The 12088-nt window shown below is 46.2% G+C and overlaps 1 protein-coding gene across 2 annotated transcripts in view; it reads right to left on the reverse strand.

Annotated features, from left to right (window-relative positions):
- Nucleotides 1-5768, reverse strand: part of SLC6A4 (solute carrier family 6 member 4) — a 50744-nt gene extending 44976 nt beyond the window's left edge. For both annotated transcript variants that reach the window (XM_060204091.1, XM_060204089.1), the window contains exon 1: nt 5530-5768. The gene's annotated coding sequence lies outside the window, so the exon portion shown is untranslated. The remainder of the gene's footprint in view (nt 1-5529) is intronic.
- Between the last annotated feature and the right edge of the window lie 6320 nt (nt 5769-12088).

Below are 12088 nucleotides of genomic sequence, written 5' to 3' on the forward strand. Positions count from 1 at the left end.
CTAAAATAAAAGACTGTGGAGTGGGTAGAGGTGAAGGGCTCAGGTCCTGGAATATGATGGCAGAAGATCTAGTGGGGGTTGTATTGTTATGTGGAAAACTGGGAAATGTCATACATGCACAAACTATTGTATTTACTATTTTTTTAAATATTTTTTAAGATTTTATTTATTTACTTATGAGAAACATAGGGGAGAGAGAAAGAACCAGATATCACTCTGGTACATGTGCTGTCGGGGATTGAACTCAGTTCCTCATGCTTGAGAGTCTAGTGCCTTAGCCACTGGACCACCTCCCAGACCACTGTATTTACTATTGACTGTAAAACATTAATCCCCCAATAAAGAAATTTAAAAAATAAAAAGTGACCCTGTATGCTACAAAGAACATCACTAAAATATCAGGGGAAACCAGAAAACAGACTATATCTGATAATAAGACTTTATTAATGCAAAGTTGCCCTGGTAGGGTAGTGATAGGGCTGCAGTTGTATAGCAAAATGTCCTGTGTTTAGGAAACAAGTGATGACTGAATAGTTAGGGATGAAGTATTGAATATCTGCACATTCCTGGTGTCAACAAAAATGATAGCCATATATATTGCCTCCAGGGTTATTGCTGGGGCTTGGTGCCTGCACTACAAATCCACTGCTCCTGGAGGCCATTTTTCCCTTCTGTTGCCCTTGTTGTTTATTGTTGTTCTTCTTATTGTTGTTGTTATTGCTGTCATTGTTGTTGGATAGAACAGGAGAAATTGAGAGAGGAAGGGAAGACAGAGAGGTGGAGAGAAAGATAGACACCTGCAGATCTGCTTCACTGCCTGTGAGGTGATGCCCCTGCAGATGGGGAGGGAAGGCTTGAACCCAAATCCTCATGCAGGTCCTTGCGCTTGACACCATGTGCGCTTAACCTGCTATGCTACCACCCAGCCCCCAGCCATATATATATTTAAATGTATGAACTGTTTCATGTTATATACATTTCAAATTGTATATTACATGCAAAAAAAAAAAAGAGAGATCTGTATAGAAAGAGCACAGATGTGGGAACGTGTTAACTGGTTAATCTAGGTGTGAATTCACTGGACCATTTTGCTGACTTTTCAGTTGAAATGTCTCAAAATAAAAGAGTGTGTGTGTGTGTGTGTGTGTGTGTGTGTGTGTGTGTGTGTGTGTGTGTTTCAAGCCCTCAGACCCTCAGATGGTTCTGGGAAGGCTCCAGTCTGTCAATGTTCCCTGCCGCTGATGGAGAGCCCAGAATAGCCTCTCCACACTACTCCCCAGTCTTGCCCCTCCCCTTTCCTCCCTGTCCCAGGTCCTTTCCTCTAGAACCCACAGAGCCAGAGAATTTGACTAGCAATTTTAAAAAACACTACATGCAGGGGAGAGGAAGGAACAAAAGTGTAGGACACTCAAGTTCTAGGCCTGGCAGTGTCCTCATTTGCTGTGGGTGTGCTGGCACAAGCCAGGGACCAGCACCTCACAACTGGTGGTCACACTTAATGCCCTCTTACCTCTGCCCCTCCCTGATTCTAGGGTAACCCTTATAGAGGGAAAAATGCAGTTTGTTTTATTTTTCTTCAGCATCGCAGTAGAAAGGAAATAACATGCTTTTATTTTTCTTCTCATTGCTTTTTTTTCCCCTTCAAAACAACATATTGGGGGGGAATAATGGTTTACAAGACAGTTGTGGACACATGGGCACAATTTTTTTTATCCCCTTGTGATAGGTGTCTGCACAAATGCTGGGCCTTTATATTTTGTATGTTTGTTTTACTGGAGCACTACTCAACTCTGTCTTATGGTGCTGCTGGGGACTGAACCTGAGACCTTGAAGCCTCAGGCATGGAAGGATCTTTGCATAACCATTATACTGTCTCTCCAGCCTGTAGTGTTTATTTTTCTGTTTGTTTGTTTGTTTGTTTGTTTTTAGGCCCAGAGACCCCACAGACGTACTAGAAGGCAAAGAAAGCCCACAGACTTGTTCACTTTCATGGAGCACACTTAGCAGCCCTGGGTTCTGGATCCTCCCAGAGCCTCCTACTAGCTTCCTGACTCTCCCAGATCCTGAGCTTGGCTTTATCTCTAGTCCCATTCATTTACCTTTCCTTCCCTCCCTTAAGTAATGGAACAAACAAACTAAACGGACCCCAGGATCCCAGATCATTCTTATCAGCGACTGGGATCCCTGGTCACCAAGCTGGCTTTGGGACATCACCTCCAGGTCTCCATGTCTGTGGGGTTCACCTCTCTCTTTGCAATCCAAGAGTTTCTGAGGTTAATAGAGGATTCTTTGGTCCTGGCTTTGACAAAGCTTGTAACTAAATCCCCCCTCAACAGTACTCTTGGGCCAGGATTGGAGTGGCAGTGATGGAGCAATTGTCTGGTTCCGGGAAGCAAATGGAAAGCCAAGTTTATAAAGCACCCAGATTATTTTACAATGTGCTTATCTCACTCATTTTGTCACTCCACTAGACACAAGCTAGGAAAATGCTCCATTTAAAAATGTATTGTTGTGAAGACAGAACTTTGGTGGTGTGTGTGGTGTGGAATATACTATACCCTGTAATCTTACAATCTTGTAACCTACTATTAATCACAAATAAAAAATGAAAACAGGGGGCTCGGCAGTGGGTTAAATGCACATAGTGCAATGCACAGGGAATGACACAAGCCCAGTTCCAGCCCCCAGCTCACCACCTGCAGGGGGGAAGCCTCATAAGCGGTGAAGCAGGGCTGCAGGTGTCTATCTTTTTCTCCCCCTCACTGTCTTCCCCTCCTCTCTCAATTTCTCTCTGTCCTATCCAAAAACAACAACAACAATGGAAAAAAGATGGTGGCCAGAAGCAATGGATTCATAGTGCAGGCACTGAGCCCCAGCAATAACCCTGGAGATAAATAAATAAATAAAAATAAATTTTAAATGAAAACAAGCAACAAAACGTGTTGTTAGCATTCAGTAACAAACTTTCATCTTCCTGGTTACCAGAGCTGATGAAGGCCAGGCTGCAGGGGGGCATCTATTTACTGTACAGAGATATTTCTCAGAGATCACTTCAGAATGTGGACCTGAGTCAGAATGATGAGCTCTGTCATCATTCAGGCTTCACCACTCTCAACTAACCTTTCCATATAGAAACAGGGAGGCAGAGGTAGAGAGGAAAAGCCACCACAGCATGAAGCTTCCCTCAGTACAGTGGGGGCCAGGCAGGAACTTGTTGTAGTGTATGAGCAAGTGAGCAATCATGCCACCCCTGCAGGTTTTTTTAAATCCTATGTTCATCTATTATCCACATGGTCCCTCTGAGAAATATAACTGGTTTCTTTCCTTGGGGCAGGGATTCCCAGGGGAGTCTGATTTGGTAGCAACATCTGGGACATCTGGGCAGAGTCTCAGTCCTCCCACCTGCAGGGGAGTCGTTTCACAGGCGGTGAAGCAGGTCTGCAGGTGTCTATCTTTCTCTCCCCGTCTCTGTCTTCCCTTCCTCTCTCCATTTCTCTCTGTCCTACCCAACAATGACAACAATAAAACAACAAGGGCAACAAAAGGGAATAAATAAATAAATATTTTTTAAAAGAGTCCCAGTCCTGGGGCATTTTGTTACCTTATTTCAATCAACTCCTGTTTGCTCAAAGCAGATAGGTTAGGGCCACATAGAATGACTTGGAGAGGGCTGGACATCATGCTTGCACAGCTGGAGGAGGAGTTGATCTGTGTCTAGGAAAAGCTAACTAAAGTCAGAGGTACTTTCATAGAATGACAGAAAATAATTATATAATTTTTATATATGGCCATGAGGCATCTTTAGAAAAATGAAGTCAAGTCATGACCACATCCTGTTGATTCATCAAGCCAAATTAAAATTAAACTTCTTTGGGCAGCCCTGCCTATGCTCTCCTAAATTGTAACAGTCAGTGAGTATGAAGGAGAAGAAATGGCCCCTTAGTTGCTTGATTTCTTGAAGTACCTGCATCATGTTCTAGCAAGCTTGCTGGAAGTGACAGCCTCCTCTAGCCAGCAGCCTCCAGTCCACAATCATCTCATTCATTTATGAAACTCCTTGACATGCCTCTCTGAGTTTCATCATAATGTTCAGACAACCTTTAAAACTCCCTTAGGAGGTATTCCTGAGGTCTTGATGCATCCATTAAAACTTCAACATTGGCCCACATGCTGCCACCCAACTCCCCTGCTGACTACCACTAGTAATACTTCTTCAGCAAGGAAACTGCAAGAAGTGGGTTTGAATATCTGCTGGTACTCTCATCTCTGTAATGTCCTAGACAGATCACTAGTACCAAGATGTTTGATTAATTGTGAAGCAGTATCAATGTACTCTGAGGTCCATTTAAAAAAAAAAAAACAAAGGAAGGAGAGAGAGAGAGAGAGAGATTGAGAGAATCAAGCCCCAAGTGGCTTGTTTAATTTTGTTTAATTTGCACAAGCCCTATAAAAACTTGCCTCTCCTCCATGGGAAGCTGTCACCTCTCCTGTGTCTGGGTGGAAAACCTTGAACCTTGGGCATCAGCTGTTCAACACAAAAGCAAATACTGGGACAAAGAGTCAAGGCTGTGTGTTTCTCTGCACTCCTAAAACTCAAACATTGATGTTGCTCAGAGGACCCCCTCCATTTCATTACCCACAAACCCCCATGTTGCTTTCTTAGACATTTCCCCCATGTAACTGAAGGCAAAACACATTAAATATTTGATCTCATCTTACCATGATGAGAGCTAGCAGGCTCATAAATAAACCATTGACCTGGTTAATTTTTTTTCTGAACAAAATTGATCACACACACACACACACACACACACACACACACACCATTCGTAATGTCAGGCTCAGAAATTCTACCCCTCTCAAATTCTTGAGCAGCCTAACTGAAAAAAAGAAATGCAATATGCAAAAGACCCCATGCTCCTTCGGGGTTCTTAAGCTCCAGAGAGCCTTTCCAAAAACTACGTTTGACAGTAGACATTTGTAAAGCAACCGATGGCCGCACACTCCAGCTGTACACAACGCTGGTCGAAGCGGGAATTTCCCATAAATTCTGAATGGCCTGCGAGATGTCTGAGCGTGCATCAGCTCTGCTCATGGAAACAGCACAGCGGAGGCTCGTTCCACTTAAGTGTCAATCAGAGATTTGTCTGGATGATTGGGCACTGAAGTCCACCAGGACGGTCCCTACGGAGGCGCCTTTGCACTAAGCTACCTGCACGCGATGGTAGCGAGCAAGGCTGAACCAAGCCACTGTGGATGGAAAACTAAAGCAACTTTTCCCCAAAGCACTTTGGGACAGCACTTTTTGCAAGACCTCCCTCCGGTAACTCTAGAACTCTCAGGCGGGTGCACGCAACAGACAAAGACCCCCCCCCCCATCTCTGCACCCCACCCACCCACCATGAACCTCTAGGCTGGGACGCGCTCATTCTTGCTGAAGGAGCCCACACGCCCTGGGGCTGGCGAGGCGGAGCAGGACGCAGTTAAGGGAAGAAGCGGGACTGGAAGCCTGGAGCCGGGCGCACCCACCTGCCGGGGCGGGTCGGGGAGAGGCTGGTCCGGGCTGGCGAGGGGTTGGAGGGGCCGGCCCTCGCGCCCTCGAGGCTCCCGGGTGGCCGCTGCCTATGCCCGCGCTGGCGCCGGGCGGCGTATTTGTACTCTCGGCCCCTCACATGGTCTGATCTCTAGATACCGCCGCCGCCAAAGAGCTCTCTGAGAATTTCTGCGTCACTTGGAACAGCACAAACTTTGCGGCTCCTCGCTGATGCTGGGGCGTGGGGAGTGGTCGCCCACGGGGGTGGCGTACAGAAGGAGGGGCAGGGAGGGGCGCTGTGGGGAGAGGTGAGCACTCACAGCAGCCCCCCGACACACACACACACACACACACACACACACACACACACACACACACACACACACACACACACACACACACACACACACACATATTGGGAGTCAATGCAACCCTAACTTTCCTATTTGGGAGGGTTCGCGGCACCACCCGCAGCTTTATTTCCTTCCCTACCATTGACTCCCAAAACGTTATTTAAGTTTCTGCTCAGTGTCGCTGCACTTTTTCTTGACCACTGACACCTCCCCGCATCCCGGCCCTGAATCCTGCCTCTCACTCTGTGACCTGGAATTTCCAGGGATTTTCCATGAGAGAAGCGCTCAGTTGAGGGAGCTCCTCTAATCCCTCCCCCACCCTGCCCTCCAGGGTCTCCATAGTGGTGAATACTTGCCCTTTGTGTGAAGTGACCACAGTTCAAAGCAGCATCAAAACTGACAGTTTGGGTAGCGATGGGGGAAAAAAAAAAAAAAAAAAAACACCTCACATATCTGCAGTAGTTCAAAAAGAACCCAGTGGGGACTGGGGAGGTAGCATAATGCTGATGCAAAAATGACTTTCATGCCTGAGGCTCCAAAGCCCTAGGTTCAATCCCACTCCACCAGCAACACCATAAACTAGAGCTGAGCAGTACTCTGATAAACTAAATAAATCCCACTGTAGGCAAAAAATATAAATAGACTGATAGTTGTAGAAATAATAGTCAATCCATATCTGTGACATTGGGAGAAGCACTGAAGCTCCCAGTAGATGGGATGGGGAAAGAGAACTCCTTCCTGGTCAGTAGAGCTATAAGCTGAGAGGAATTATTGTGAGCCTTTGGTGCCACCTACACGTCAGTGTGGAGATTGCAAGGATAATGGGCGGCGCCAGGAAGCTGTGGGGAGCAGGCAGGGTACTCTGGATGAGACAGCTGAGATTCAGAGCCACAAACCAGGCTGGTGATACTCCTGCAGGACTGGGTATTTGACCACCTGTACAAACTCAGGGGTGCCAGTACCCCACCTGAGGTGAAACCTCCTTTCAGAGAAACACAGCAGTCTACTGCATCCCAGGTTCCTTTGGGCTAATTAAACCAGTATGTGTGTGTGCACAAGGGGCTACACAAATGTCAGTCAGGGACCTGAGGAGGTAGCAGGGCTGGAGGAGATGAGTGCCCATCCCCACCCCATGCCTTACACCAAGGCTGCAGCAGGCGGTGAACTTGACTTCAGTCCTTAGCTGAGGCTTTCCTCTCTACCCAGTCAGTCATCCACAATGGCCCGATAGGACTTTGTTAACACCACACCACAGTCTCACAGGCCTGTAGACCTCACCAAACTGGGCATTGTATGTGCATCTGTTTATCTATATTTGTGTGTGAAAGAGAGACAGAGACAATCTAGAGCATTGTACTGGCTGATGAGATTCTGGGTATCCAACCTAGGGCCCCCTTCTCATGCAAGTCCTAGGCTCTAACTCGAAACCACTTTCCTACCCCTGGACCTTCTTTCTAGACCATAATATTTATTCCTCCAAACCACCCTGGCTGCCTCTTAGTGCTGCCTTGTTTGGTATGGCTCTTGCCACGAGAGCAAGAGTCTCATCAATTGGGTTAAATCCTGGCTCTGACCCTGTACTGTCAGTTTGAATTTGTTCCCTTACAGAATAATGTCTTTCATTTTATCCTGTCTGGTCTTCAGTTCCTTTGTCTATAAGATAGATGGTCACATCCTGTTGTGGGGAGTAAGTGGGGCTGACAGGAGTGGTGGCCTCCGCTGTCATGTTAGCTGTCAGTGCCCTTTCCTCCTGGAATGATTTCCAGTCTATTTTCCCTCTTTAATGTTGAGATTTCCCCACCCCCCAGGATGGTCTTCTCCCATTTTTCTCCCTTCTGAGGGGTGCAACCAGAAAAAGATATTAGAGAGCCAGTAGGTAACTCATCTGGTAGAGTGCATCCCTTCTTGGGCATGAGACCCTAAGTCTGATCCCTGGCCCTACATGGGAACATCACGTATAACACCAAAAACTTAGTAGATGGTGGAGGGGTGATTTGGAGTCTCTCCTCTCCTCTCTTTTTCCTAAAGAAGTTTTTAAAAATAATTATTTTTATTTATTTATTGAGACAACCAGAAATTGAGAAGGAAGGGGATGATAGAGAGGGAGAGAGATGCCTGCAATACCGCTTCACCTCTTGAAAAAACTTTCCCATTCAGGTGGAGACCAGGAGCTTGAACCCAGGTCCTTGCACATTGTAACATGTGTGTTCAACCAGCTGAGCCACTCAGAAAGGAAGAGAAAGAAATAAAAAGAGAGAACATTGGGTTGGAGAGGCTGTGAAGCCCTGGGTTTATCCCTTAGAACCTCATAGATTTAATTTAAAAGGGAAAAGTCCCCTTATTCCTCACTGACTCCCTGTTGCAGTGCATGCAAATGTGTACCAGAGTCAGCCCTCTCCGCATACAGATGCTTTCCTTTCCTCTTTTCCCTGCGGGTGTGAGACACAAAAAAATACTTAACCTCAGTTGCCCCATCTTAACCTCAACAAACCCAGCCTCTCTCACCTCCCTAAGGCTAAGCCCATGCTGTTCTGCTTCCTGTTCTCATTGCCACAACTGCTGTCTTTCTCTCCCTCTCCCTCCTTACCCCCTTTCTTTAACGTTACTATCGGACAGAGACAGAGATAAATTGAGAGGAGGGGGGAGGGAAAGAGACAGAGATATACCTGCAGCTCCACTTATTTATCATTCGTGAAGCTTTCCTCCTGCAGGTGGGGACTAGAGGCTTAGAACCTGGGTCCTTGCACACTGTAGTGTATGTGCTTAACCCAGTGAGCCACTGTCTGGCCCCAGCCCTGTCTTTCTCCAGCAGCCTGACTCCACTCCCTTGAAAATGTCTCTGTTAGCACTCCATTCCCACTGCCCATGGAATGCTGCTTGAGGGCCCCTTCTCACCTCCCAGTCAGGGAGAGGGTACAGATGCCATTGGTAACTGCTCACGAAAGGGACAACCCTGTCCCTGCCTCAGCCATGCACCTCCACTGCAGTACCTTCATGACCTGAGCCTATACTTCATGTCAAGCATTTAGGAGCCAAGGGAGAGGGGTCAGAGGGAGCCTTGAGCAGGAGGGATATGAGAAAAAGAACATTTTAGGAAAGGATCCAATTGCTTGGACCCTCCCACAGCTAAAGGCAGAGTGACACGTTGCAGGGGGCTGGAGACAGATGGATTCCTTAGTGCACAAGTGTAGGTGTGAAGCTGAAAAGCACCAGTACAAGCAGGGCAGAGAAGGGAGGCAGGTGGGCAAAGCAACAGAGATGATGAAAGCCACAGAGATGTCAAAGAAGCTATGAACCCATGTGACTGACCCCCCCATAAGTCTGAGAGAGAGAATTTAAATGTTCACACCCCTCTCTAGCCTCTCCTTGCTACACACACATGCACAAACAGCACCACTGAGGAGAAGCCATTTCCCAGGTTTCTCAAAGTCGAGCAGTTGTCCCCCTGTGAGACCAGGCCACGACAAAGCTGAGTAAACGCAGGAAGCACTGGTGCCATCTGTCTATCCTATCCCTGCTCTGTTTACACAATAATAGAAGACAAGGCACACCCCTTTTTGTTGGCTTGTCCTCTGTCTTTCCAGGCCTCAGAGTCCTGCCAACTCCTCTGTTTGGGTTGTTTTTTTGGGTTGTGACATTGTTGAGGTGCCTCTGTGTTCATGTTTACCCTTGTGGCAGGTAATACAGCCAGTGTGAGCCTGTGCTCAGCAGTGGTCATGTGGTCTGGTGACAGGCCCTCCATGATCCCCATGAAGCAAGGCAAAGGGAATGTGCAATGCCAGGATGGAGAACATCCTGGGTTGTGGCAGAGGAATAGGCTAATTGGGTCAGATACAACCCTGAGGAAGGCAAAACACATTTTGGAAATAGATGAATTGTGACTTTGCTCACCTTCTCTTGGCCGTGTTTCTGAGTCCTTATGAACTTACCTTTGCTAAACCATTCCTCTTTCTTCAGCTCTCACAGCCATTCAATATTATGATCAGCCCATGCTCTGTCTATACTTGAATGAGGGGGGTATTTTTTACTTATTCCCTGAAGAAGTCTTCCCTGATTGTGAGCACCCTGAGCTAGGGACTCACCTGGAGGACAGCTGTTTTCACCTTCTATCTTGCTGGAGAAGCCAGTAAAAGCAGAGCCAGGGAGACACTTCGGAGCCCCTCCTCCCTCCACCCTGTGGACACATGACCTGTCTAAGTCTGCCTTTTTCTTTTTCTTTCTTCCTCCACCACCTTCTTCTCCTTCTATTGTATTATTTTCTTACCAAAGCACTGCTGAATTTTGGCTTATAGTGGTGCTGGGGATTGAGCCTAGGACCTTTGGTGCTCAGAAGTCTTTTTTACACAATTAGAGTCAGCCTTTTGATAGCTCTCTCTTCTACTATTACTCTCCTCTTCTAGGTTTTTTCTTTTTCTTTTCTTTTTTTTTTTTTTTTTGGTTTTGTTTTGTTTTTACCAGAACACTGTTCAGTTCTGGCTTATGGTGGTATGGGGGATTGAACCTGGGATGCTGGAGCCTCAGGCATGAGAGTCTGTTTGCATAACCATTATGTTATCTACCCTCCACCCTTCTTTTTCTTTTCTTTCTTCAACCTTTGTCTTTTATGTTGTCTATACTAGAGAAGTTCTCAGCTATTATGTCCTGTAGAACGCTTTCTTCCCCTTCCTCTCTTTCTTCCTCTGGTAAGCCAACAATGCGTATATTATTTCTTTTGAAGTCATCCCATAGGTCTTTGTTGTTGTTGTCAGTATCTCTTAATCTCTTTTTGAGATCTCTTACTTCTTTTTTAGTTGTCTCTAATTTGTCCTCAATCTTGCTAATTCTGTCTTCAGCCTCATTTATTCGATTCTCTCTCCCCTCTACTGTTTTCTGGAGTTCATCTGTTTTGTTACCCTGTTCTGATACTGTTTTAGCTTGTTCAACTAGTTGTGTTCTTAGCTCAGCTATTTCAGCTTTCAGCTCTCTAATAACCTTGAGATAATTAGTGTTTTTTTCCAGAGTCTCATTAGTTGTTTCTGCATTTCTGATGACAAGTCTTTCAAACTCTTTAGTCAGTCATTCCTGTGACTATTTCCTTAACAAGCATTTGGATGACGCTGACCTCACTATTTTTGTGGTTCAACCTTTGGGGGGCTTTTAGCTGGACTCTTGTCCTGGTTCATTTCTCTAATATTTCTTCTTGTTCGTTTAACCATTTTATATAGTATGTTATGAGGTCCCCCTCTAAGTACTTTTCAAATTATTGATCATTCTTCACTGGATTGAATTGTGTCTAAGTAAGGTACTTAAAGAGTTCATAGTTGTGGAAATTAACAGTTGTTTCAATATTATTTGAATCCCTGAGTTGGAGCACAGAGGCTATTAAAAGCTTCTTTTGTTCTTTTTCTTCCCTGTAGGCTATGGGATCCTGAGGGTTTTTAAACTATAAGTAGGCTTCTTAGCTTAATCACTCACTCCTGACCAAGAGATAAAGTAGGGTGGGGGAGAGATAGCACAGTGGTTATATAAAGAGACTCTCACACCCCAAGGATCCAAAGCTCCAGGCTCAATTCAGCTTCTCTGCCAAATTGGGCAGCACTGCTGGGCCCTGTGAGTGTCTAAACGAGTCCCTTTTATAGTTTGTAGGTTCTGAGGCAATTATTCACCATGTTCTCATCAGGAGAACAATGTGGAAAGGTTCCCACTATACAGCCCCACTGCTAGGCCACCAAGGTGTAACTCTTCTCCTGAATTTCCTGGTCAGTTCTCTGTTCCCAGATGTGAGCACAGGGCCTCCCCCCTGCTGCTCCAACCTCTGAGGGCAGTAGCAATGGAGACTCACAGTTGCATTTGGTGAGTCTTAGGGGAGTCCTCTCCTCCCTTCAGCTGTCTTGTTGTTGGTAAAGCAACTGGAGGTGGTGCCTCAACTGGTAAACTGCCGGACTGTTACCAGCTGCTCAATCACTCCTTAGGCTCCTCCCTGTCCACGAGCCACACGTGTTTGCACTCACTGGTGGTTTGGTGGGTTCCTGAAGTTGTTCTAGTCCTGCCTTGTTGCGGTCCCAGGTGGTCTCCTTTGGTATTCCTAATTGACCTGGGAGAAGAGAGGCACTTTTTCTTTTCTTTTTGTTGCTGTCACCAGGGCTTCACTTCTCTGGACTGATGTTTCCAGATACAAAGAAAAACAGAGACAGAAGGAAAGGAGGAAAAACACCACAACACT

Source organism: Erinaceus europaeus, chromosome 12 (genome assembly GCF_950295315.1).
Source record: "Erinaceus europaeus chromosome 12, mEriEur2.1, whole genome shotgun sequence".
Lineage (NCBI taxonomy): Eukaryota > Metazoa > Chordata > Mammalia > Eulipotyphla > Erinaceidae > Erinaceus > Erinaceus europaeus.